This window comes from Nicotiana tabacum, chromosome 3 (assembly GCF_000715075.1).
Source record: "Nicotiana tabacum cultivar K326 chromosome 3, ASM71507v2, whole genome shotgun sequence".
Taxonomy (NCBI): Eukaryota; Viridiplantae; Streptophyta; class Magnoliopsida; order Solanales; family Solanaceae; genus Nicotiana; species Nicotiana tabacum.
Window position 1 is genome coordinate 4,818,926 of NC_134082.1, and position 6,035 is coordinate 4,824,960.

Sequence of the window (6,035 nt, forward strand, 5' to 3'; positions counted from 1 at the left end):
AGTAAGTTTTGAATTTTTCGGTAAACAGGTCTTAGAATGGAAGGGTGATGCAGTAACACCTAGGAGCAGGTTTATTTCCTATCTTTAAGCCAGAAAGATGATCTCCAAGGGATATATCTATCACCTGGTTCAAGTTAAGGATGCAGATGCTCAGATCCCCACTCTCCAGTCAGTACCAATTGTAAATGAGTTTCCAGAAGTGTTTCCCAAAGATCTCCCTAGAATCCCTCCCGATAGAGAGATTGACTTTGGAATTGATCTACTTCCAGGGACTAAGCCGATATCTATTCTGCCTTATAGAATGGCTCCAGGAGAGTTGAAAGAGTTAAAAGTCCAGTTGAAAGATCTTCTAGATAAGGGATTTATAAGGCCAAGTGTCTCACCTTGGGGCGCACCAGTCTTGTTTGTCCGAAAGAAGGATGGGTCTTTACGTATATGCATTGACTATCGTTAGTTGAATAAAGTCACCATCAAGAACAAGTACCCTCTTCCTAGAATAGATGATTTATTTGATCAACTTCAGGGTGCCCAGTGTTATTCCAAGATTGACCGCAGATCAGGATTCCATTTGTTGAAGGTTAAGGAAGTTGATATTCTAAAAACAACTTTTAGGACTCGATATGGGCATTTCGAATTTTTGGTAATGTCATTCGGTTTTATGAATGCACCAGCAGCATTCATGGACCTTATGAATAGGGTATTCAAGCCTTATCTTGATTTGTTTGTTATCGTGGTTATTGATGACATCTTGATTTATTCCCGTAGCGAGACTGACCATGCAGAACATCTCAGAATTGTGTTGCAGACACTATAGGATCACAAGCTATATGCAAAAAAATTTAAGTGTGAATTCTGGTTGAAATCAGTAGCGTTTTTGGGCCATGTTGGGGAAGGCGTGAAGGTGGACTTTCAGAAAATAGAGGCAGTAAAGAATTGGCCTAGACCCACCTCAGTATCCGATATAAGAAGTTTCTTGGGTCTAGCAGGCTATTATAGGCGTTTCGTAGAGGAATTTTCTTCTATCTCATCCCCTTTGACTAGATTAACTCAGAAGAAAGTCAAGTTTCAATGGTCGGATGCGTGCGAGAAAAGTTTTGAGGAGTTAAAAGAAGAGATTAACTTCAGCTCCAGTCCTGACACTATCGGAAGGAACCGAAGGGTTCGTTGTTTATTGTGATGCTTCAGGGGTTGGTCTTGGGTGTGTATTAATGCAGCATGGTAAAGTCATAGCCTACGCGTCGAGACAACTCAAGGATCACGAGAAGAATTATTCGACTCATGATCTTGAATTAGCAGTTGTGGTGTTTGCGGTTAAGATCTGGCGCCATTATTTGTATGGGGTACATGTTGACATTTTTACAGATCATAAGAGCCTTCATTACATCTTCAAACAAAGAGAATTAAATCTACATTAGAGAAGGTGGCTCGAATTACTTAAAGATTATGATGTTGATATCCTCTATCATCCGGGGAAAGCAAATGTTGTAGTCGATGCTCTCAGTCGGCGTTCTATGGGAAGCTTAGCTCATGTTGAGGCAGACAAGCGAACTATGATGAAGGAATTCCACCACTTAGCAAATCTAGGAGTCCGACTTTTGGACTCCGAAGATGTGGCGTTGTTCTCCAGAAAAGGGATGAATCCTCCTTAGTAGCCGAAGTAAAAGAAAAACAGTTCAGTGATCCCTACTTATTGCAGTTGAAGGAGGGGATTCACAAACACAAGACTATGGCTTTTGAACAAGGGGGAGATGATGGTACTTTGAGGTACAGAGGCAGACTATACGTTCCAGAAGTAGATGGGATTAGAGAGCGGATTATGTCAGAAGCCCATAATTCCAGGTATTCTATTCACCCAGGTTCCACAAAGACGTATCATGATCTTAAGGAGGTTTATTGGTGGAACGATATGAAAAAGAATATAGTAAATTTCGTGTCTAAGTGTCCAAATTGTCAACAGGTGAAAGTCGAACACCAGAGACCTGGCGGTTTAACTCAGAATATAGAAATTCCCATTTGAAAATGGGAGATGATAAACATGGACTTCATAACAAGTCTACCCCGCTCGTTCCGGAAGCATGATTCGATTTGGGTGATTATAGACCGACTTACCAAGTCAGCTCACTTCTTGCCAGTGAAGACTACAGATTCGGCCGATGATTATGCCAAGTTGTATATCAAAGAAATTGTCCGATTGCATGGGACTCCTTTGTCCATTATCTCAGATCGTGGTGCTTAGTTCACAACAAACTTTTGGAAATCCTTTCAGAAGGGATTGGGCACAAGGGTGAACCTCAGCACCGCTTTTCATCCTCAGACAGATGGCCAGGCGGAATGCACCATTCAGACTCTTGAGGATATGTTGAGGGCATGTGTTATTGATTTTAAAGGTAATTGGGACGATCATCTACCTCTTATTGAGTTTGCTTATAATAACAGTTATCATTCTAGTATCAAGATGGCACCGTATGAAGCTCTATATAGGCGAAGGTGTAGATCACCAATTGGTTGGTTCGAAGTCGGAGAAGCGGAGTTGTTAGGACCCAATTTGGTCTATCAGGCTATGGAGAAAGTCAACTTGATACAAAGGCATTTGAAGACGACTCAAAGTCGCCAAAAGTCCTATTCGGAGTTGCGGCATAGAGACTTAGAGTTCCAAGTTGATGATTTGGTGTTTTTGAAGGTATCGCCCATGAAAGGCATTATGAGATTTGGGAAGAAGGGGAAGCTTAGTCCCCACTATATTGGTCTATATAGAATTCTGCGAAGGATCGGATAGGTGGCTTATGCGTTAGAATTGCCACAAGAACTAGCTGCTGTATACCCAGTGTTTCATGTGTCCATGTTGAAGAAATTCATGGGAGACCCTTCACTTGTGGTTCCTACAGAGATTATAGGGGTTAAAGACAGCCTGTCTTACGAAGAAATTCCAGTGACTATTCTTGATCGTGAAATCCGCAAGTTTAGAACTAAGGAAATTGCTTCAGTAAAAGTGCTTTGGAGAAATCAAAAGGTTGAAGAGGCTATATGGGAAGCCGAGGAGGACATGAAGTCCAGATATCCCCATCTCTTTGAAGAGCAAAAGGAAAATCTGGAAGGTAATTAACCTTCCCATTCAGGTTTTATATTATAATCCTATGTCCTTCAGTATTTACTTCGCTTAGTATTTAGTGATCACGTGCTTGTTCAGTTTGACATACATGTATTCATGATATTTCAGTATTCTCATATCTCCATCACACCCGTTTAATGTCCATAGATAGCCATAGTTGCAGCCAAGACCATCATTCGAGGACGAATGATTCCAAGGGAGAGATAATGTAACACCCCGTAAATTTTGGCTTAGGTATAAATGAGTTAAAGGAGTAGTAAGGATATATTTTGAACATGTGAAGTCCCATCAGGATGATGATGGATGAAAATAGTTGTTTCAAAATCAAGATGGAAAGTGAGGTGCATAAGATTTGAAAAAATCGACTAAGTTTGCAGAAGGTCTGTCTTCCAGCAGGGTTTAGTGAAAATGTGTAAGGAATTTGGGAAACTTTAAAGCATTAAAGTTGTAGGCCTTTGAAATAGATTTTTAACGATATATGGTGGATCCCAAACGGAGCTATGTACAAAATGTTATGCCCGTTTTACAGAATGGTGCATAACCACCGCGTACAACCACGTTTTACCGCGACCGCGGTCGTGAGGCAGTGCTCCAGCTATTTACCACGGTCGGGACCATGGTCACACCTACTGGGACATAGTGGCCGACTTGGGAAGTCATGTTTTTGCCTTATTTCGTCCCCCACAGCCCCAAAATATAAAAACTTGCTATAGAAAGGAAAGCTCTCAAAAACCTAACTCCTTAAGGGTCCCTCCACCACCCAAGGTAACTTCTAATGATGATTCTAAGTTAATTTCAGTTTTCCAACATCTTATTAATATAGGTAAACCCTCCATATCATTAGATATTCTATTGGGACATCATTGTTGAGAGAAGGAAGCCTAGAACTCGAATTCAAAGGGTTTGAACTTCAAAAAGGTAATGTCTTCACCCTCTAATTGATTCTAGCATTGATTTAATGATTATAAACCCTAGTTCATGAGATATGAGTTGATGAGTTTGATAGAAAATCATGAAAGATTATAGGGTTGGGGTGTTGAGTGTTGATTATTGGTTAAGGGTGTCGTTTACCTTATTGGTGATGAAGAATAATGTTGATTATAATCATTTGAGATTTTAGAATTTATCTAGGAACAAGAGAATGGGTTGTTGGATGTAGATACACCATTAATAAGGATTATGAAGCTTTATTTTCACCAAGTGTTTGATAAAATACTTAAGTGACCAAAACATGAGCATCATAGCTAATATGGAATCCCTTGACCTGTATTGCTATAGATTAAAGTTGAAAGGGTTGACAAACGTCGTATTACGCTCAAGGGCAGGAAGTTAAGGTATGTAAGGCTAACTCTTTACGTTTGGGAATGTCTATGATTCTCCCTACGCCTTATTCATTATGATCATTACCAGTTTCCTCAGAAAGTAACTATGCCTTAGTTCCCTGAATGGTAGTAGAACTTCTATTCTCTACATGACATAGTTTCATAATCATTCGATACTCTATAAGTTTCAGTTATGACAAATCAACTTATTATGAATACTCATCTCAGTCTAATCCTATTCACTATTCTAGTATCATGTAACTCGGTATGGCTCATTATTTCAGTATCATGTATTACAGTATGATTCTCAGTTCCTGATTCTAAATTCCTGAATGTTGAACACCTGTATTTGGGTCTGAGGCCGTAGTTTATGCTTTATGCATTTTTGGGCCTGAGGCCGTAGCTTGTGCACATATATATATTGGGCCCGAGGCCGTAGTTATCAGATAAACAGGTTGTTCATCATTTAGAAGAGGGAGTATTCATATCCTAACTGTCTTGTTCAGTTATTAGTTTATCAGCTAGCAGTTCAATTTCAATTTCAGTATTTACAGTTCTTTTCTTCAGTTGTTTTACATACCAGTGCAATTTAAATGTACTGGCGTCCCTTTTGCCCGGGGCCTGTATCTCGCGATGCAATTAGCGATTTTCAGGTTGACGATTCTGCTTGCTAGGACATCTCGTATCAGTTATTGGTGAGCCCCAGTCTTTCGGGGCCTTATCTCTTTTTTGTTTTAGTCATTATAGTATTTCAGTTAATAAGGTATTCCGGGGACCTTGTCCCGGTAAACAGTTAGTATTTTCAGTATTCTTTAGAGGCTTCCTAGACTATAACCCAGTCAGTCAGATATTAGCATGCTTTCATGTGTTAGCCTTGTCGGCTATTTGTTTATACTTGCAGACCCTTTAGTATTTTCCGCATCTATGATATTTCAGTCAGACTCTTTAGTAGATTATCATGTTTTATATTTACCTCTAGCTCATAGTTATACCACATGTTGATTCAGCCATACAGTTGGTTCGCCCGGTCACATGGAGTCAGGCACCGGGTATGCCCAGACCATGGTTCGGGGCGTGACATTCGGGTTTTATAATTACCAAACAAAACCAATTGTGTCAGGTTATTAAATCTAAAAACCAAACCAAACCAATAAAACTCGGGTTTTTCAATCTCGATTTTTCTCGGGTTTTTCGGTTTTTCTCGGGTTTTATTCCGGTAAAATCTTTGTAGAACCAAACATATAACTTGTGCTCAAAATATTTCTTTAATCCTACTAAGATACAACTATATAAAGTATTTTCCTAGAAAATCATACAAAATATGAGATGTGTCCATGGTATTATCCTAAAATATTCAACAATAAAGACAATAAATTATGTAATTTAAATATTGTTAATTAAAAAGCCATAATAGAAATAAACATAATCTAAAAGTACTAAGTCATACTAAAATAAGTAGACTAATAAGGGAGTATTATTTACATGACTAAACACTAAAGAAAAAATAAAAATAGGTTATGTATTTTTATCTAAATTATTGCAAAATAAAAAATAGATATTCAATACATTCCCTTTCGTAATATTGAATTGAATGTCTTTTGTTA

General features: G+C 38.7%; 1 pseudogene; it reads left to right on the forward strand.

The window, feature by feature from the left end:
* The first annotated feature begins 1,726 nt into the window (after nucleotides 1–1,726).
* On the forward strand, nucleotides 1,727–3,321 carry LOC142174685 (uncharacterized; annotated as a pseudogene).
* The last annotated feature ends 2,714 nt before the right edge of the window (nucleotides 3,322–6,035 follow it).